Source organism: Delphinapterus leucas, chromosome 18 (genome assembly GCF_059928025.1).
Source record: "Delphinapterus leucas isolate spDelLeu-1000000601 "Yukka" chromosome 18, BTC_Dleu_Yukka2, whole genome shotgun sequence".
NCBI classification, from domain to species: Eukaryota; Metazoa; Chordata; class Mammalia; order Artiodactyla; family Monodontidae; genus Delphinapterus; species Delphinapterus leucas.
The window spans coordinates 61,061,691-61,083,893 of record NC_143146.1 but is presented as its reverse complement, the minus strand read 5'-3'; the positions used below and the strand labels follow the sequence as shown (position 1 = coordinate 61,083,893).

General features: G+C 35.6%; 1 protein-coding gene across 8 annotated transcripts in view; it reads left to right on the top strand.

Annotated features, from left to right (window-relative positions):
• The window catches only part of CAB39L (calcium binding protein 39 like), a 110,124-nt gene that overhangs the window by 23,601 nt on the left and 64,320 nt on the right, over positions 1 to 22,203 (top strand). Inside the window, exon 1 of one of the 8 annotated variants that reach the window (XM_022574817.2) lies at positions 13,391 to 13,843. The exons of the other annotated variants lie outside the window; for them this stretch is intronic. The gene's annotated coding sequence lies outside the window, so the exon portion shown is untranslated. Of the gene's footprint in view, positions 1 to 13,390; positions 13,844 to 22,203 lie in introns of those variants that run through there. 8 annotated transcript variants of the gene reach the window in all.

The window sequence follows — 22,203 nt, the reverse complement described above, 5'->3', positions numbered from 1 at the left end:
CATATTGTGGCACACTTCATATTCTTGATGCTCTCCTTTTTGTTCATAGTGATAGTATACTTTTCTGGTTCTCCTGTCCTTCTCTAACTACTGTTTCTTTAGTCAGTTTTTTCTATCACAACTTATAGACGTTCCTTAAAGGTTTGTTCTTGGCTTTCTTTTTGGTTTCTCATATTGCACTGGCAGAATGAGTGACCCCCAATATATCTCTGGCTCTGTTTTCTCTCCAAGTTCTATTCTATGTGTTCAACTGCCTCTGTAGGCATCTATATCCAGAAGTCTTGCTGGCACCTCAAACTTGTTACATATCAAGCAACTGGTTATTTTGCAAAAATTTGTTTTTCCTTCATTGGTCCTTATTTATTTTGAAAATATTACCCATCTACTCTTTCACACAGGCATGGAAACTCATCATATTGTCTCTTCTCTCAGTTACCATCTACATTTATTCAGTTGCCAAACCTATTGTCTCTGATACTCACGTAGACTACCTAGTTACTTTCATTGCCATCCTAGACTAGTGCAATTGCCTTTAATTTCATCTCCTCCTGTTTCTCTGCCTTCTTGATTCTTCTTATACGCTGCCACATTCATATTCATGAAAGAGAGTTTGATTACATCATGGCTCCCTTTTGCCCACAAATTAACAGTTAAACTCATTAACCTAGTATTAAAGCTCTTCATAATCTGATCCCCACCTGTTTTTTTTCAGTTTTTTTTAGTGTCATTCACATAGCATTTGCTTCTGATAAGCTAAATTATTGCTTGTTATTTATATCTTGTACTTCCTAATACTGTGTTCTTATCTCCATGTGACCAAATCATACCCATCATTCAAAACTGAATTCAATGCACCTTTTCTATGAAACCTTCTGTGATTCCTCAAGGTATGTTTTTTTTTGGCTCTTCTGAATTTTTTGGTATTTCATTAGTCTTTTCATTTGTAATTCATAACTTTTTGCCTTACACTCTAGTTATTTTTAGTACATGTCTTATATCCCCTAATAAAATATGAATTTCTTATTTTACTCTGTACCCCCAAAGAGCAGATTTCCCTCAGATGGTTGGACGAATGAATCCTATACATTGAAGTGATAAGCAAGTTGTAACAGAGCCTTGCTATTGTCAAGTGTTCAGGGCCATTGCATTTAGTTGTATGGCTTGTCCACTGCCCAAAGCCTCCTGGCCAGGGAAGTGAGTGGGACCTGAAATCCAGCTCACATCCCCACTTCTGTCACATCAAACTATGTGCCAGGCTGGTGCAGGGCTGCATCTGCCTGTGAAAAGGGTACTTGTTCTTTGTATGAAGGTGCTATCTGCTGGTTAATCTATGCGCCTGCTTGACTGCACCTGTCCCTTTTTCTGACTTTTACCAAAGTACCATATAAGCTAGTAGCAACCCTGAAAGTATGGACAGTATTAATTGAAGTCCATTATGAAAACTACTTTGTGTCACATAGAAAATACCCTCAAAATGTTTGTTAGAATGAAAGATGTGGATTAATCGAGTGTAAAATAAAGCATTGTTATAGAGCATCTCCTTGATAATTTGCTATTAATCTCAAATTCACAAATATTCTGGAATCCCTGCACCGCTTCTGGAACCTCTGAGACTTCTTGTAATTTTCTTACTTAGATCAAATGGTTAAGGGTCCCGTTTCCCTTGCCCCCACCCCAACTCTGTCTTTTGCTTAGAGTAAATTAGACTAAACTCCAGGGTTTCTGTACTCCTATCCTATGCTTTTTAAAAATGCTGCATTCAGGGAATTCCCTGACGGTCCAGTGGTCAGGACTCTGTGATTTCACTGCCGAGGGCCCGGGTTCAGTCCCTGCTCAGGGAACTAAGATCCCACAGGCCTCGTGGTGTGGCCAAAAAAAAAAAAAAGCTGCACTCAAAATTCTTTTAACGGAATTCTTTTGGTCTAGTTGGTATATAAGACAAATTTAAAAGTCCTTAAACACATAGTCAGTGACTTGTTGGTGTGTGGGTTATGAGTATCTATGGAGCACCTACTATAGCACTTTGCATCTACTAAGTGTTTCGTAAGTGAGGTTGACTACAAACTGCTTGTGACTCCTCCAGTGGATCTGCCCCATTCAGGAGTAGTGATAGAGCAACTGCAAGTTGGATGATGTACTTTTAATATATGCTAGAGGTTTTTTTGTTGTTGTTGTTTGTTTTTTATGAGTGGAGCAGTGTCTAACATTTAACAGTTAACTGAGTCAGGCATGTATGTATATTATTTCACTTGATGCTCACAACTAGTCCTGGAGTACATACTGTTATCTCCAATTTAAAGATATGTTACTTACGTACAATCTGTTTTCATTCAAATCTGGGTCTGCCTAATTTCAAAGATTTTATGGACTGTGAAACTAGGCACTTGATATGAGAAGAGTGTCTCATAATAGTTTATCACATAAAGGCCTTCAGAGACTATATATCTATATTTATTTATTACTAAATAGATATACGTAGAGATATATTTTATCTTGGCATTAGGGAAACAAGGCAGTCATTCCTTGGACTGGCATAGTAGATATTACTGCTGAGGGCCAAATATTGCAGCTGCCACTGCAGTGCAGTACCAGTAGGGGGCCAGAGTAATGCTAGAAAGTGAGAAAAAGATTGATGGTCTCAGCTTTGAGAGATTGCTCTGACATTTTGGAAATACAGCCAATGGGCAGGGGTGTCACCTAAATTTTGTAATTCAAGCTTCCTCCTTCCTAAAAAAAGCAGAAGGCGGAGATGGAAGCAGAGTTAGTATAAGAGAGAAAACAGACTAATGAAGAAGCTTTGTTATCTTGCTGAAGTTAAGAACTTTTAAAGATTTCCAAATTTGGCCAAGGATTAGCAATTAATGGACAATTGGAAATGTGTTTTCATTCTATCAATTAACCCCTATTTCAGTGCAACTTGGACACCTCTAAAGCATTTGTCCTCTGGCATTTCTTCTGTATTCTGCTTTTATGAAAGCAATTTGAGTATCTTTAAGCAAGTTCCAGGGCCACGATGTTAATTCTGTCTGAAATGGGAATTATGAGAAGAACTAGAGATATCTATGGTACATGGATAGCATGACAAACTCCTAAGATAATAAATAGATTCTTTGCTTTGGGTCTTCCTTTTTGGCATAAGACTATTGAAGAAAAGTCAAATGTTATTCCTGGGCTACCTGAAGTTGTAGCTGTGGTATTTTGTACCTATACTGTAATCTTTAGGAAGAGAGAAAAATAGAGAAACAAAAGCATAGATGAGAAGTGAGGAGAAAAAAACAGTGAATGGAAGCAACCTAAGTGTCCATCGACAGATGAATGGCTAAAGAAGATGTGGCACATATATACAATGGAATATTACTCAGCCATAAAAAGAAACAAAATTGAGTTATTTGTAGTGAGGTGGATGGACCTAGAGTCTGTCATACAGAGTGAAGTAAGTCAGAAAGAGAAAAACAAATACCGTATGCTAACACATATATATGGAATCTAAAAAAAAAAAAAAAAATGGTTCTCGTGAACCTAGGGGCAGGACAGGAATAAAGACCAGACATAGAGAATGGACTTGAGGACATGGGGAGGGGAAGGGTAAGCTGGGACGAAGTAAGAGTGTAACATTGACATATATACACTACCAGATGTAAAATAGATAGCTAGTGGAAAGCAGCTGCATGGCACAGGGAGATCAGCTTGGTGCTTTGCAGCTACCTAGAGGGGTGGGATAAGGAGGGTGGGAGGGAGACGAAAGAGGGAGAGGATATGGGGATATACATATGCATATAGCTGATTCACTTTGTTATACAGCAGAAACTAAAACAACACTGTAAAGCAATTATACTCCAATAAAGATGTTTAAAAAAGAAAAACAAAACAGCGAGAGTAAGAGGTAAATACCACTTAAAAAAAAAAAATCTGTAGTTACCCAAATTAGCAAAATTACAACAATAGGTTCACAGTACTTGTTAGCATACTCAACATATACATATATTTTACAGTGGTAAAAGGGTCATTTCTGCTTTTAACACTTGTTTTGAAAACACAAATTTGTTCCAGTATGATTGATATATTAGGAAACATTTGAGCATAATGCAGATTTCTCATTTGCTTTTGTACAGTGTTACAAATGCAGAAAACCACCCAGCTGAACCAAGCCATGGAGAAATGCACAAAACATAAACCATGGAGCAATGCACAAAACATAGACATGCACACACCTCAAGCATGTACCAGCTGTCTCTGTGTACCACATGTTATATGAGTCACATCCATCCATGTTTGGTGTTACAACTCTCCAGCTGATTTCAGATAATCCTATTTCCACTATTTTGAAATAATTCACAAGCTATAAGTCTCCTAACATCCACCGCCATAAGCAAAATGTCAGGTCTTTTTCAAGGAAAAGTACCATATTTATTGTGGTATTTATGTATTTTTTTAAACCACTTAACATGTGTAAAAGTGTGCTACTATTTTTATTAGGTCCCTACTTTAAGAGAAAAAATATGTCTCTGATGAAATTTTTGAGTATTGAGCTCCAACCCGGTTTTCCCCACAATTCCTGTGGTTCTTATTGCATGATATTGCATAACATGGAGATTTTTAGGAACACTTACCTCATTTTGTAGCAAAACTGACTGTACATGTTAATTTTAGAACATTTGGAAAACACAAGAATGTATGAATGTAACCACTGGTGTTCCAACTAATGTTAACCTTTGGTATTGTTTCCATGTCCAAATAGAAGGAAAAATTTATGTAAAAAATAGAGCAAAAATTGGGGGCTCATATTCTTTACTAAGTTTAGCATCTTAGAATTTTTAAACTTGATATTATGCAATTAATATATCCCCATTTCTTTAAATGTTCTTAAACAACTTGACCGTGTTATTCTGTATTAATGAATGAACCCTGCTCAATATTCAGTAGGCATGCTGAATGGCCTGCAACTATGCTAGTTGTTTGGACATCTGCTTTGGTTGGCCAATGCCCATGCCACATGGAACCCAATGATTATAATCAATCACATACTTTGGACTTTAGTTTTGGGTTTCTTTTGCTATAAGTAGTGTAATAAATATCCCTGTATATTCTTCCTTGCATACTTATTCTTAGAATAAATTTGTAGACATTGAATTACTAAATAAAAAGGAATATGAATATTTTAAGCCTTTTGCAACTTATTGTTAATATCCCTACAGGAAAAAGTTATGTTAATTTACACTCTGTGTTAAAGTACTAGAGTTCTTGTTTTATTTTACCCTCACCAACCTTAGAAGTATAATTAAAGCAAACACAAAAACAAACTTTATTATCTATTTAGGTAACTACAGTGTTATTGATCAGGAGAGAAGAATGTGGGGGAAATAGAGGCTGACCCCTTTCTATAGGGAGTTAAATATCGAAGTGGACCATGGGAAGTGGAGTGATGGATAGAAGTGATAAATAGGAATTTATTTAATAAATGAGTGTACTAGGCTAAGAGGTCTTTAAGAAAATGCACGCAAGGTAAGGGTAAAAGGAGGCTATAAAATTTCTGCCTTCTTGCAATAAAAAATGCTGAATGACCCAATGATATGAGTAAAATAGAAAAAAAAGGCGGGTGAGGGGGAGAAAGTCTATTTAAGACCTTCCAGACATCACTTCCAGTTGCCAGATTTTAAGCCACCCTCCTCATGATAATGATATTGTAAATAAGCAAAGTCACAGGTTAATGAAATGAATCATAATCATTCAAGTGGAGCAACATGTGATTTTGCAGAGCTCCACCTGGGTAGAATTTGAGCCAAAGGATTCTGAGTAAGAGATAATGAGCTCATATGGAAAAGGATAACTAAAAAGGCATATACAGAACCTGAGAGCCTAAGAACTTCCTAAGCATTATGCCCGTGTATTTGTCTCTCCAGTGTGATCACAGCCATGAGCTAAATTAGTTTGAGCAAAAGTAGGGAGGCACAAAGTGTGAGAAAGATATGATTAAAATCTAGGAGAAGCCTGAAAACCCAAGCATCTTTTTCTACTTCTGCCTTGTGGGGCAGTCAACCCCGGAATACAGAGCAATCTAATAGGATGCAGCCTGGGTGTAAGGGGAAGTTCTCCCATTTTATTGGAAGAAGAGACCAAGAAGGAAGCATTTTAACCTGGGGGCTTGAGTAATGGGCAGACCAAGGAAGCTGGTTAGAGACAAAAATCACAACAGATTCAACAGTTTTTGGCTTTGATGAGTAGAAGACAAAAGGCAAAGTGATTAAAAGCCAAATGATAATCCAAGACCGTTGTATTGTCAAAGAAATTCAAGCCTGAGAAATAAAGTTCTGTCATCCCTTGGCAACTCCCAGACCCCTAAATCTGGCCCCCAAACAGGTAGACTGGCTTCAGCAGGAAAGCTGTCAGTCATGAACCATCCACAATGACCCTCTCAAATGTGACGTTGGAGGACAATTGATAGGGAGGATTCTCCCAGGGATTAGAGAGATTAGAACAAGGGGCAACCAGTTTGGTAGCTAAGGAACTCATTCCCAGGCAGGGAAGCTTGCTCTTCCTGTCCAGCAAAATATCATACATATTATAGATTAATGTTTCCCCACTTACCCTTTTTCATGTGGGAGTATTTATTCCTGGTATCCTGTGTTCCTTTTGCCTTGTTTATTAGATGTCCTGGGTGGGTGGGGGAGTAAATTTATAATTGAGCCATAGAATGCTAGACCATAAGGAGCTACTTCAAATTTGATTAAAAAGCATAAAACCAACAGAGATCTTGGAGCTGGATGCAGTAAGTAAACACTTTTGAGCAAGGGTAAGTGCACTGTTCCTCACATTTGGAAAACTTCTCCCTGGAGAAATGGCCCAGATCTGGGAGAAAGTAAATACAAGGTGAGCCTGCACCATTGTGTTGAACAAGAAAGCAATGAAAGTTCAAGGATTATTGAAACTGTATCAGAAGGATGTAGGAGCTATCTTGAAAGGATTCCCGCTGGCCTAATTTGTGGAAGTTTGAGCAATTGTTTTAGATACCTCTTATATACCATTGCAGATCCTCTAGGACTCACTTGTCTCATTTCACCTCTATGCAAACCCTCATGCAGGCATAACCTAATAGCTTCATCTCCTGTCATTCTGCAAGCCCTTTGCTACGTGTCGCAGGGCTTCCATGTGGCCACTGCTCTGGGGTCCACTCAGTGCCCAGACCCACACGTGTGCAACCGGGAAGAATAGAGGAGTTAAACTCAAGTGTAGGGGAGTTAGTTCCCTTTGGGGAAAGACTCTGATCAATCCAAGATGAGAACCAGTAGATAAATTCTTCCTCTTCCTTTCCCACCCTCGCCCCCCCGAACCCTAGGGGTGATCCTGAAATGCAGTTCATATAGCTTCTAAGAGTTTCAGTCTGATAGATTTAACAGGTGGCCAGCTTGATGATGCATCGTCATATTGGCTGACATATTCCTTCTTTGTTTTATTCCCATGTTTCCTCATTCCTGCTCATTGTGATTGGATTTCTTATTAAAATAATATTACATGAGGCTTTTGCTTCAGACCCTGCTTTTGGGGGGCAACCCAGGCTACGAGGACAGCACCAAAAGGAATAATGCCTGTAATTGATTGAAACATTGAATTTATAAAAAATTTGTGAACCTATAGTGATATTCAAGAGAAGAGAAAGACTTCCCCCACCAAAAAAACGTATCTCTCATTTGCCACCATTGGAAGTGAATATTACTAGCTTCCTACTCTCAAAATTGGTAATTAAATAAAGAGAATTAAATAAAGAGAATTAAACAATTAGAAGTATAGTTGAGGAGAAGCTCTTCTCTACAAAACAGTGCCAGCCAATATACATAGAAAGAACAGAATTTTTAAAATTACCAGTTTGCAACCCTGGTGAAGTAATTGATTTAGGGAAGGATCACCAATGAATACTAAAATCATTGGAGGAAGCACTGAGAGAGAACTGCATATTTGCAGGTTGAAAAAAATATCAGTCTATACCCTACTAGCTAGTCAAAAAGGGAAATGTCTTTTCAATAAAGAAATGTGCTATTATTACCCTAACTCAGTCATCAAACATAGATCACTAATAGTGGGACAATGAGACTGTTGACTCTTGGTGTGATTCATTATGAACTTATCTTGTAAAAAATGTTTATGTTTTATTATGCTTTCAGAGCTAATTTCCTTTTTATAGGAAATACAGGGGATAGAAGAACAAGTTAAATGACACCACAAAACACATTCTCAAAAGTTTCTATAACAGAATTGTCTTGGTTTTTTGAAAAGTCCAGAATCAGTTTTTAAAAAGGAAGAGGAGGGAGGGCTTAACAAATTAAAACATTATTCTTAAATAGATCTGGTCTGAAAAAACTATCTTACCCTGAGATCAAATAAATATCAGTATTTTCTCATAGCTTTTTTATGGTTTAATGTTTCATTCCTGATAGTGATATTTTTGTCTTTTTTTCTTTGTCAGTCTTGTAAGATGTTGAGCAATTTTATTGATCTTTTCAAATAATCAGGTTCTGTTTCATTGATTTTTTTCATTGTTTTTCTGTTTCTAACTTTATTGATTTCTGCTCTTTATTATTTGCTTGGTTCTGCTTGCTTTGGGCTTAACGCCTCTAGTTTCTTCAGGTGGAAGCTGAGGTCATTAGCTTGAGGCATGCTTTCTTTTCTAATATAAGTGCTTAATGTTAAACATATCTCTCTAAATACTTCTTTACCTGCATCCCACAGATTTTGTTGTTAGGTTTTCCTTTTCATTCAGTTAAAAATAATTTCTTTTCTTTTCTTTTCCTTTTCAATTTTTGGCCATGCTGCATGGATTGCAGGATCTTAGTTCCCTGACCAGGGATCGAACTTGGGTCTATGGCAATGAAAGTGCCCAGTCCTAACCACTGGACTGCCAGGGAATTCCCCAAAATAATTTCTAATTTCTGCTTTTATTTCTTCTTTGACCAATAGATTATTTAGTAGTGTGCTATTTAGTTTCCAAATGTTTGGGAATTTCTCATATCTTTTATTACTGATTTCTAAGCTAATGTGATCAGAGAACATATTTCCCATGTTTGTATGTTTGATATATATCAGATCAAATTAGTTTTAGTGCTGTTCAAGTCTTTTATATACTTACTGATTTTCTACTTTTTCTATGAATTATTGAAAGAAGAGTATTTATATCTTGGACTATAGTAGTAGATTTGTATTTTTCTTCTTTCATTTCTCTCAGTTTAATTTTCATTAAATTTAGAAAATTTTTGGTCATTATTTCTTCAAACATTGTTTTCTGTTTCCCCTTTTCTCTGCTCTCCTTTTAGGACTCAAACAATGCATACATTAGGCTGTTTGAAGTTTTCCCATAGTTAGGAATGCTCTGTTAAATTTTTTTTTGGGTCTTTTTTTTCCCTCAGTGTTTCTTTTTTTTTTTTTTGCGGTACGCGGACCTCTCACTGTTGTGGCTTCTCGCGTCGCGGAGCACAGGCTCTGGACGCACAGGCCCAGCGGCCATGGCCCACGGGCCCAGCCGCTCCACGGCATGTGGGACCCTCCCGGACCAGGGCACGAACCCGTGTCCCCTGCATCGGCAGGCGGACTCCCAACCACTGTGCCACCAGGGAAGCCCTCAGTGTTTCATTTTGATAACTTCTGTTTTGTCTTCAAGTTTACTAATTATTTCTTCTGCAGTGTCTTATCTGTTCATCCTATTTGGTGTAATTTTTATCTCAGAAATTGTGGTTTTAATATTTAGAAATTTGATTTGTGTCTTTTTAATATATTCCAGGGCTCTCCTTAACAATACTTATGCTTTTTTATACTTTCTTAAACTTATGGAGTATATTTGTAATAGCTGTTTTAATGTCTTTTTGTACTAATGCTGTTACTTGTGTCATTTCTGAGCTATTTCCTATTGATAAGTTTTTCTCCTTATTATGCATGTGTTTTCCTGCTTTTGGCATGCCTGGTACTTTTTGACTGGATGCTAAACATGTGGATTCTATGTTGTAGTGTGCTAGATTTCTAAAAATTTTTAATCCTTCTCTAGGATACACTTAAGTTATTTGGAAACAATTTGATCCTTTCAAGCTCACTTGTAACCTCAATTGGGGGGAACCAGAACAACCTTTAGGACTAATTTGGTCCTGCTACTGAGGCAATATTTTTCTGAGTTCTCAGCCCAATCTCCCATTTATTATGAGATTTCTTTATTCTGACTGTTGGGAACATGACCTATTTATTCTCAGCCTGTGTGTGTAGTGGGAATTCTTCAGCCTGCTTCTTTCCAGTGGTTCTTTCCTTGGCCTTGGAGAGTTTTCTCATGGATGTGCACTGATCAGTTCTCAGTGAAGATTTGAGGGAACTTTTTGCAGATCTCTGGGGCTCTCTTTGCAGCTCTCCCTCTCTGGTATTTTGCCCTGTGAATTTTAGCCACATTGGCCTTCTTGAATTATCAACTCTGTCTTTTGAACTCAGGGAGACTGCCATGCTCTGCTTGGGTTCCCCTTTCTGCTCTGCAAACTGGGACAATTGTGAAGCTTACCTTTGTTTGTTTCCTTTCTCTTAGGGATTACTGGGCTGAGCTGCCTGGTGTCCAGTGTCTGAAAACCATTGTTTTATTAATTCTGTCCAGTTTTTTAATTATGTAAGATAGAAGAGTAAATCTAGTCCCTGTTACTCCATCATAGTCTGAAACAGAAGTCCCTATAATTGTACTTTTAATTCTCTGTCCAAATAATTTTTGAAAGAATGTTCTTTTTTAATTTTCATGTATTAATAGGGTATTTTTAAAGAACAGTTTGCTTATCTTCTGAAAAATTTAAAAATAACTTCTAGTTTTATTGTGTTGTATTTACAGAATGAAGTTTGCACTATTTCTCCTTTGAAAATTTACTGATGTCTTTGTGGCCTAATATAAGGTCACTTTTTGTGATTTTTTTGTATGCATCTTAAAAAATGGTATTTAGTAGGAATCAAATGTAAACATACATTCATATGCAGACAATCTGTTTAATTTTGTATTAAATGCCTTGTCTTTATTTTGTGCCTTAGACTCCATCACAGATTGATATAAAGTCTAATTTTAAAGTGACTTTTGAAAAATCAGCCTTATAGTTATTCTAAGTTCTACGCTTACAAATTCTGAACTTCTTCAGTTATACCAGAACTCTTTGAGTATAATCTTAAGAAGATAGTAGGCTCTTAATACCCTTTAGGGTTTGGGGATAATTTCCATTTATTGTTTCTTTAAAAATAGGAAATAAGATTCCAGATTTACAGAACTACTAATTTGAAGTAACAAACAGCAGACTAATCTCTAAGCTTCTTTTATTTATTTATTTATTTATTTATTTATTTTTGGCTGTGTTGGGTCTTCGTTGCTGCACACGGGCTTTCTCTACTTGCGGTGAGCAGGGGCTGCTCTTCGTTGTGGTGCGCAGGCTTCTTACTGTGGTGGCTTCTCTTGTTGCGGAGCATGGGCTCTAGGTGCATGGGCTTCAGTAGTTGCAGCATGCAGGCTCAGTAGTTGTGACTCACGGGCTCTAGAGCACAGGCTCAGTAGTTGTGGCGCACGGACTTAGTTGCTCCGTGGCACGTGGGATCTTCCCGGACCAAGGATCGAACCCGTGTCCCCTGCATTGGCAGGTGGATTCTCAAGCACTGCACCACCAGGGAAGCCCTAGTCTTCTTGATGCCTAATTTTTAGGTGTTAAAATTTCCTTGTAACATATTTAAATTTCTAAACTGTACTTTAAATAAGCCAGATAAAGAAATATATTTTAAAATAAGTATATATAAGTTAAGAAATATATATTTAATATATATGATATATAGATTAAGTAATAAAGCCAAGATTTATTCACTTATTTTTCATAAGGATAAACAGCTAAGTACAAATAATTACCTTTCAATTAATTTAAGCTCATATTCTTAGAGATATTTTAGTTCTGCAGAGAGTAAGATTAAATAAAGTAATAATAGGTCTAACAACTATTTCTGTCAGCTCTATAATTGGGAGATCTGTTAGAAGAGCACAAGACTTTTGAGTGGAAACATAGTGGGAGACAGAGAACCTAAAAGTCTTTGGCACTAAAGAACTGGAACAGAGGACTTCCCTGGTGGCTCAGTGGTTAAGAATCCACCTGCTGATGCAGGGGACACGGGTTCGATCTTTGGTCCGGGAAGATCCCACGTGCCACGGAGCAACTAAGCCTGTGCACCACAACTACTGAGCCTGTGCTCTAGAGCCCATTGAGCCACAACTACTGAGCCCGCGTGCCACAACTACTGAAGCCGCACGCCTAGAGCTGGTGCAGCAGGAGAAGCTACAGCAATGAGAAGCCCACACACCGCAGCGAAGAGTAGCCCCTGCTCGCCACAACTAGAGAAAGCCCGCGCACAGCAACAAAGACCCAACACCAAAAATAAGTTAATTAATTAAAAAAAGAAAACCCCAAAGCAGGCTCTGACTAGCATCCTCACAGAGCTAGCATGTATTCCAAGCTTACCTTTTAACTCCAAAGAATCTAATAAAGGCCATCTAAGCCTGTCACTAGCCATCCCACTCAGCCTTCTACCTAATTCCTCATCCTCAAACCTTGCAGAAAGATCCATAATTTTAAGAAATTTTACTCTATAATTATACATGTATATTAATGAAAAAATGTTTTTTGAAACCTTTAGCTTTTAAAATTCTCATTGAAGAGGTATTACATATCCTGACAAATAGTGCTTTTGTGTGATGGGGTGGGGAGGGAGGGGGAGACATTCTACACCAAATAGTTATATTTGGTTTGCACATAAATGGTGTAAGCTGCTCCATTTAATAGTTTTGGAGTTAATATTTCTCTATGTTCTTTATAATTTCCTTTTTATAACTAAATTGATTCTAAGTTTCAAAATATACCGTATTTTTTAATAAATTAAGTTTTCACAAAATTACACTGAAATTAAATTATGAATACTCATTCTAACACCTCCCTTGCTTTTTAAAATCTTCTGATCCGTAGTCAGAGGCGTTATCCATTGTGCCAACGCCCCCCCCACCCCCCCACCCCCGCCTCCCTTGCTTTTTAAAATCTCAAGATTAAATTAATAATACTGTGTATTTACTTGCTACACTTTCTTATTATGATTGGGAATAGCATCTTCCCTGGGAATCTAACATATTAGCAAATGAATCTGTTATTATCACTATCAACATGCCTTTGTTATTTCAATTTTTAAACAAGATGGTCAGGCCAATTTGATTTGTTGACAAAACCATGCATGAACAAGTATAGGACTTAAAAGGAAAAAATGTGATGAGAAAAAAATTTTGTTTATACCTAGACTCTTTTTTTTTCCTTTGGCCAAGAATTAAATTTGCCTCAACTTAATTGCTTTACACACATTCTTGTGACATTGCATGATTGGGAAGGAGGAAGAAAAAGAGGGAGCTGTGACTGTGTGGTATGTATCTAAAAGAGTGCATTAGAGGAGGAGAGGAGAACGCATAAGCAAGCTGGTTTGACCAGAAACAGAACTGCCTGTGACAGATTAAGAGACAAGCAAGGCTTGGAATCTGAGAGCAAGCAAAGAGAGTGGAAATTTACAGCTGCCCTGTGTGAGTGTTCAGTGATCATTTTCTGCTAACTTTTTCCGGTGGTAACTTACTCTTCAAAGAGGGAGACAGAAAGTCAAGACAGGATTGTGGAAACTCTTCTCTGCCACGCTTTGGTAATAGGAGGCACCCTCTATTAAATGGAAGATAGAGGCTACTTCATCTAAAGTGCTTTGAGCCCCAGAGAGAGCTGTCTTCAGCACCTCACCACGTGTCTACTTTTCGTTGCTTAGGCGAGCCTGGGCTTTTCTGTAACATTTGGTGAGTATCAACCAGGTTACCTATAATGGTTCACAGAGATGGAATTAATATGATAACCTTTAGTTTAGCTGAGGTTTTACAGTTATTGCTTATATTTTCATTTTAAACTGTGCTGTTACCTTGTTTCTTTGTGCATGATAAACTGCTGTTACTAGGAGAGGTTTTAAAAAACAACTACAAAACAATACTTCTCTGTTGCCTAAGGCACTTGAATCATTACCAACTATTCCGTGTCCATGGAATATCTTATTTTGGAAATGGGTTTTTATTTACAAAGAGTTTCCAAAAATAAAATAGTGGCAGGATACCATTTTTCATGTTTCTCTTTCAACTGAATAAAAATTCAAAAGTTACCTCGTTCCATCTATTTTCAGTAAATTTAAAATAATCATTGTGATGTTTGATATTATCAATTACAGCATTCCCTCATAATTCAATTAGAAATGTTAATGATGCCATTAAATAAAGGGATATGTAATTTGAATGTTGAATGCTTCTGTTAGATCCAATAAGTGACACATGATTTTTTTCAAAGTTCTGGAGTGAAAATAAAAATTAGACAATTTACATATCAAACTTACCATTTGATACAAAATGAATGCACATTTCAAATTAAGGAATAAGGCAGTTATTTTGTTCTTATAGCTGGCACCAAACTCTTATATAATATTGTTGTTCTGCTGAAGAACTATTTTAACCAGATGCATATATGTATGTAAACAATAGAGAAGAGAAAAAAGAAAAAACTCTTAAAATATATATTCACATTCCAATAAAAACTTCATTTGTACAATCTTAACTTGGGAGATTGTATGCTAATTTTATATGTTTTTTTAAAGGCATCGATGGAAGGCATGTAATCATTCTTCTGTGTAAGAAGGAAGTATATATTGTTAGCTGCAAAAGTGAGTCATTGCTTAAAGTTGCATCATTCTAAGCAATGTTTCTAGTTTGCCAGCCTCAAAAAAGATGCCCTTAGTTATTGATTCAAGTGAGTCCTTTAAGGCAGAACAACTTAGCAGAAATGAAAACTTAAGCAAGGTGTCAATGAACCTATTAAAAGGGTTTGTACTCTAGATATAATGTAAAACTACTGTACTTTCTCTAATATTTCCTGTATGTGTGCAGAAGCCTGTAGAACAGGTTTTGTTTTGTGGAGTTTTTTTAACCTATTGACCAGTGTATAAAAAGAAACTCAGCTTGTCTGTGAAAACCTTTTTAGGACTAGTATCTTATACTTGAAGTCAAAAGTAAATACAATAGAGATTATTATATCACAAACCAAATTTTACTTCTTTACAGAATTTCCCACACTCAATCCTTAGACTGATGGAAGATTAGCTTCACAATCTTCCAAATAATTTTTTATTTTAAACTAGTAATTCATTGATATTATCTTAGTAGTGGCACCATTTCTTAAGCCTATAGGATTGTAAATATAGAAATAAAAAATAAGCCATCCCCAATTTCCAAGTGTTTTGTACCTTAAAAGTTTATTTGTGAGTGGGTTGTTGGGAATTTGGGAACCATCTTCTCTGGGAAACAATTTAACAAATAATGATTGCTTGGTGTTTATTATAGCCTAAGTTTATATTTCACTTACACAATAGAAAAACCATCACCACCCTGAAAAATATTAGAAAATCAATTACAGTGATGAAACTAAATATAAAAACAATTACAGGTTGAATAAGACATTATTTTTCCTAAATATTAATACTTGAAGAAAAGCAGTATGTTTATAAACAGCATTTCTAGGTACTTTTATGAGCTTCCAAGATAAATTGCACTGTTTATGAGATCTAATCTTATATTGAAATCAGTGATTTTTCTTTTCCTTGCTACAGGAATATTTCTAGCCATTGCTTTTATGCTTATCAGCCATTTCTGAGATCTAGCCCAGTGTCTGGCATATAAGTAGGTACCTAATAAATAGTTACCAGTTAGGGACTGAACTCTTTCTTTGGTTTACAAAAATGGAACTGGGTAGTTTTTCCAAGGTACCCCAAAAAGGAAAGGGGTTTAGGGGCACACAGTTTTCATTACGAGAAAGAGAGAGCCAAGAATTGAATTTTAAGAAGCAAACAAAGCAATAGTAGTACAGAATAGGCCTAACTGTTAAGAGAAAAAGAGAAGACTGTGGTGTAACTTGGGGGTAATCTTGAATGAGTAGGGATGGTGATGAGGGGAGGCAATTTACAAGCTTGGTATCTTGAGTACATGGGACATTCTGAAGTAAGGTGTCAACTTTAACTCAGAAGAATTATGTATTTGCATATGTGTACTAGGACCCATATGAAGAAATGTGGCCTATTCGGAAAACTCAAATTAGGTCTATCCAAATTAAGTTTAGTTACGCTGGCCCTAAAAGTTTCTCTACAATAATGGATAATAATCTGGAAAAAAAATATATATAGATATAACTGAATCACTTTGCTGTATACCTGAAACAACACAATATTGTAAATCAACTATACTTCAATTTTTTAAAAAAAGTTTCTCTAAAAGGCCAAGATATAAAATGTTAAAGTTAGTACTGCAGTAAACATATGTAATGAAATAAACAATACAATGAATGCAGATTATACTTAGATGATTTTTAGTGGCAGAAAAACCTTTCCATCTGATCAAAAAATACTTTCTATGTTCTATTTCAAATCATATTTTAAAAGTAATGATTTTGAGTAGTTCCAAGTGGTATATAATAGGTGCTTAATAAATATTTGTTGAATGATTGAATGAAATAATGTGGAATAGTTTGGACAATTTTCCATTTCTGAGGTATGGATATCTGTGTACATGCATGTATAGATTTATAATGCAGCTTAAAGATAATATTTAGCTGAGATTCCCTTAACAAGGAAAAAATCTCTGTTAGCATGCTTTTTAATTATGGACATACTTAATGTTCCACTGGTAATTAAAATAGTTGGTTTAAGATGAAATCTTTGCTGCTTCTAAATGAAATAATAAATATTTAATTTTATGACTTATATGTCTTAAATTTCCAGCAGAAACTCATCTAGTCTCTTCCAGCTGTGGAAGGATGAGAGGTCATATTAACTTACCCATCCAGAAGAACTTTACAATCCTGGAAGTCTATAGGATGAGAGATAATTTCAGCTAAATCACATGCATCTTTACTCTCCCATGTTAATGTTTTATAGATTGAGAGTTTATAGATAGGCACAGGGCTTACTGAAGCTATGAAATGGTTGTATTTCACACTGTAACTATAAACTTTGCCTTAATACCAGTAACAGTATCTAACCAAAATTTGATGATTATTTTGTATATGTATGTGCTTAAAAGAAAGACACGCCCCCCAAAAAAAGAATTACAAGTTTCCCTTGATAATTCTGTTGTGAAAAATAGCCATTTGTGAATTTCAGTGAGAACTGATACTTTGATTACACTTCCTAGTCTTTGAGAATACTGACTTAGCTTCAGATCTCTGCTATAAATTGAGATTATGAAATTCAAATGTAAAATTATTATCCATTGACAATCTTTATTAGCTAATAGATGTAGAAAATTTTAACTCCAACAAATGACTGGAGCTGTCAACAGAAACATTACTGTGAATGAAGTTTCTGGTTGTTTTTCCTGGAACAGTAGTCTAGTAGGTTAATATTTATAATAATAAATTGGTAGTTGTATGTCTTCCTAATTTCATAAACTAGTTCTATTTTTAAATTGTTTCAGTGGTTACAATACATTAGAATTAAGGAGCAATTCCCAAGGACATGGGTTTTTTTCTTGTAAAAGAGTTTTTATTCTGATGTAAGTCTGATCAAGGCTTCCAAATGAGTAAGGGTACATAAAACACTTCTTACAAGTTTTTCATTTATATGTAAATTGTTCATTTTTGAAAATGGTGATCCCTCAAACTCTGTTAACAAAACTTATAAAAACAGGTCCATTCTTAGTCATTTTGAACTGAGAAAAAGGATGATCAGTGAAAGTTCTTATTTATACTTTGTCCACTGATTTTCACTTGTTTCTATAGGTCTTCAAGTACAAAATGCAATTGTGGTGTCTTCTAATTACATCTAGGAAGTATATTTTAAAATGGAATGGTTGAGGGATAGAGGGCATTGATTGGAAGGTACTTTGACATATGTAATATGTTTTATAATGGATTTGATATCATAACATATATAACAATAATGATATGCTTTGTAGTTTATTATATCTGTGAAGGTAATCAATGATTTTGTGGTGGGAAGAGGCCTATTTGGGATGCAACAAATACAGTAGAACGTTTAGGTGTACTTTTTTTTATTTTAAAATTTACATTCAATGAAATGTACCCATTTTAAGAGAACAGTTCACTGAGTATTGACAAATACATATACTCATGTAATCTCCATCCCATTGATTTTTAAAAATGAATCTTATTGGCCCAATTATTTGCCGTAGGTGTACTTGTTTTTTTTGTTTTTTTTTTTTTTGTGGTAGCGGGCCTCTCACTGTTGTGGCCTCTCCCGTTGCGGAGCACAGGCTCCGGACGTGCAGGTTCAGTGGCCATGGCTCACGGGCCCAGCCGTCCGCGGCATGTGAGATCTTCCCGGATCGGGGCACGAACCGGTATCCCCTGCATCGGCAGGCGGATTCGCAACCACTGCGCCACCAGGGAAGCCCAGGTGTACTTTTTGATTGCATTATTTCTATCTGTGAGTCCTATTTGGAATAAAACATAAAAGAATGGTAATTTCTGAACTTTCTTGAAATTTATTTTAATGTGATGGTTTAATTTTCTTAGTTTGGACGAAGGTACCTGTGACTAAGTTTAAATTAGCAAGCTCTATGAAAGGCTTTTGGAAATCTTCCTTTCTTACTTATTGTTCATTGTAAAATAACCTATGTGAAGGAAAACAAGGCTCATTTTTGAGTTGACTTTCTTACAGTGAGTTAGCAGTTTGGTTATGTTTTTTATGGTTTTACCTATGGAAATCTTGAGACTTCTCTTGTCTTCAATGATAAATTTCCCACTCCGTTAAGCTTTCGTGGAAAATCTTTGAAATGAAAACTATTATTGAACAGCACATTTGGAGGTTAGACATAAAGGCCTAGAGATACTCATTAGCCACCTACAGATAGACATTTATTCCCCTTTAAAATACTTTAAGGGATAACAGTGAGGGTATTTAATGCCCCAAATGACCTCTTCTCCTAGCTTCCCTTTCCCTGGTCCGCTTCAAACACACTCCTCTCCACTTACGTCACTGAACATGTTCAGATGAGGTATTTGAGTGATTGACTTTGGGTCATCTTTAGAGGCGCTCACACATAAGTTAGGAATATGAAATATTCTACTGTGCCTTAGGAAAGGGAATGCTGCCAAGCTGCCAAAGTCTACTAAAAATCTACAGGGCCTGAGTTCCTGGGGAGCAGAGCTGAAGAATTTTTTTTGGCTTTCTCTCCAGAATCTGAGCCAAGTGCTACTCTTAATGAAATTTCATAGCCAAAGTAACAGAAATCATATTTGTTTGACTAGTGCTTTGAAAAGACATGATGATCAGATATTCCACAGTTTGAACTTCAAAAAACGGTTAGTTAGTCATTAAAAGTATCATTTATGAGAAGGTATTTCCATTGTAAAAACATTTGCATGATCTATTGAACAAAGTTTGGGGACAAAAGAGAAAATTTGAAGGAAGAAGAAAACTAAGTATTTATAAGCCAACTACCCAGAGGCAATCACTGTTAACTTTTTTAAATGATTTTTTCTATGCATAGGTTTTGTGTATTTGTGGTTTTGTTTGCTTTTACATAGTTGTAGTTATGCTCTATATTATGGGATGGTGTTTTTTTAACATGTACATTTTATTTCACATTCTTTGTAAACATTTTCATAGCCATATACTATATTTCATCAAATCTAAGAAGCCATTGGTTGTAAGGCATATACTCTTGTACCACTAAGAAAGAAAAAAAACAAAAACAAAAAAAACCCCTGCCAGTTAGTATAAGGTCCCATCAATTGTAAGACACATGCACATTTTAGAGATGTTAAAATGTGGAAAAAAAAGTTATAAAGATAACCTTTATTAGTTTATTTTCTTAGGACAGATTGATAGAAGCAGAATTACTAAAGTCAGAGGTTGTGAATATTTAAAGGCTCTAGATCCATATTGCCAAATTATTGTCCAATTTATACTTCCACCAGTAAGAAAAGGGAGGGCCTGTTGCATCTCACCATCAATAGAATTGAATTTTCTCAAAACAACAACAAAAAACTTTGTTATATGATGGGCAAAATAGTCCTTCACTTTAAGTTTGCATTTTTCCATTATAGAGAATAAACATTTACTATGTGTTTAACTGTATTTCCTCCTTTGCGGTTTTCTAATATCTATGCATTATTTCTTAATGATTTTCTTATTTGTCTTAGATCTCCTTTTATAATGATATTAGCCCTCTGTCTTTCATATTCATGTCACAGAATTCTCTTATTTGTTGTTTGCCTACAATGTTTTTATTATTTTATCCATAAAAATTCAAAACAAGTTATTAGATTTGTAACATATTTATATTAACTGATTTGTCAGTCTTTTTTTTTTTGAGATTTATTTCATCACTTCTAAAATTAGAGAAATTATTTTACATCCAGAAGTTTGAAAGTCACTTATAGTAACATCTATATCTGGCCTCTTTTGTTCCATTGGCCTGTTTTTCTTGTGTCACTTTCACTTATAGCACTTGATAGCACTTTTAATTTCATTCCCTCATAAGAAATCTTCCTTTTTAAAACTCGTTATCCTTGTGAGTTTTTTTTGGTATTCTTGGCTTAATTTAGTTACTAAAAACTTTTTTGGACTTGTGACTGGAATTGTATCAAATTATGGACTTTAGGATTATTGACATTTTAATGATATTCAGTTTTTCTATTCAAAAACAAAATAGGTTTTTCTATTCAGTTCTTTTCTTAGTTACATGGGTTTATTCCCCACTATTATAGATAATACAGAAAAACATCAAGATGAAAAAATTTTAGATGTATCACAAATCTCATTCAGATAATACCATTAACATTAGCTGAGCCACATTCCAGAAATAGTTCTGTGGCTGTATACAATTAAAAGGGTGGCTTGCTGAAGGACTGAGTAGACAAATAGACACATCTTGTACATCTTTAAGTACATCTTTCATTTGTTAGTTTTCTACTTCAGGAACAGTAATTATCCTTATGTTGGATTATCACTGTCCATTTTCCATAGTGATGGATTCTTTATTTTTAACTTTTTATTTTGAGATAACTAAAGATTCACATGCAGTTATAAGAAACAATACAGAGAGATCCTGTATACCCTTCATCTAGCTTCCCCCTGTAATGACATCTTGCATACTAATTAGCAGGTAGTGAATTAATGGATAATGATCAGCACTTTTAAAAAAAATAATGTAGCATAGAACAGATAGAACAGAATGGAATCTATCCAGAGGGCAAGTATTGTTTCATGAAACAATTATACAATCATTTATACATTCCTTTGCTCTGGATCACAATATAAAATGCATTTCTTACTACAAGTCACTATTTAAAAAGTTGAAACCACTGCCCTAGAGAAATTCTCATACAAATGTATAAGTAGACTGGCAAAAGAATCTGTGCTATGATCATGCGTGTAATAATAAACAATTGAAAACAATTAGAACTCGGAGAGCTGATAAATAAATTGTGGTATAGTCATACAGTGGGATGCTATACAGCACGTAAGATAAACGTGAGATTTGTGTATTAACACAAATAAATCTCATAAACACAGTGTTGAGGGAGAAAAAAAGAAACTGGCCATGTAATACCATTTCTATAACGCTTTAAAGCATACACAATAATATCACATATTGTCTGTAATATTAGTAGAAGTGTGAAAGCATATATAGGTAAGGGTAATGATAAATAGGTACAGTATGAGCCAGAGGGAAATGGGTTCAGAAAATTGTACCAACAGCGTTGCTTTAGTTGTTTTATTTTTTAAGCTGGGTGGTAAATATACAGGAACTTGTTACATTGTTCTCTATTTCTTCTTCTAGATGCCCTAAATATTTTATTTAAACTAAATTAAATTAAAATACCTAGGGGAAAAGGTCCTGTTGAAGCATTTTGATTAGCTCGATGGTGTCACAATCCATTTGTGAGCCAATTGCTGTAGCCAGGGCAGTGGAAGGAATACTCTGGCCCCGCCTGGGTCATGTTCCCATCCTTTTGGTAGGGTGGGGTGGGAAGGAGAGCAGACAGGTCTAGCACCAGAAAAAACAGGCACCAAAAAGTACCAGAGATTTTCCTTTTCTTTTACTTTTCTGATTCAGTTATTTCTAATTCTATTGTTATTTCCATCATTCTTTTCTTGAGA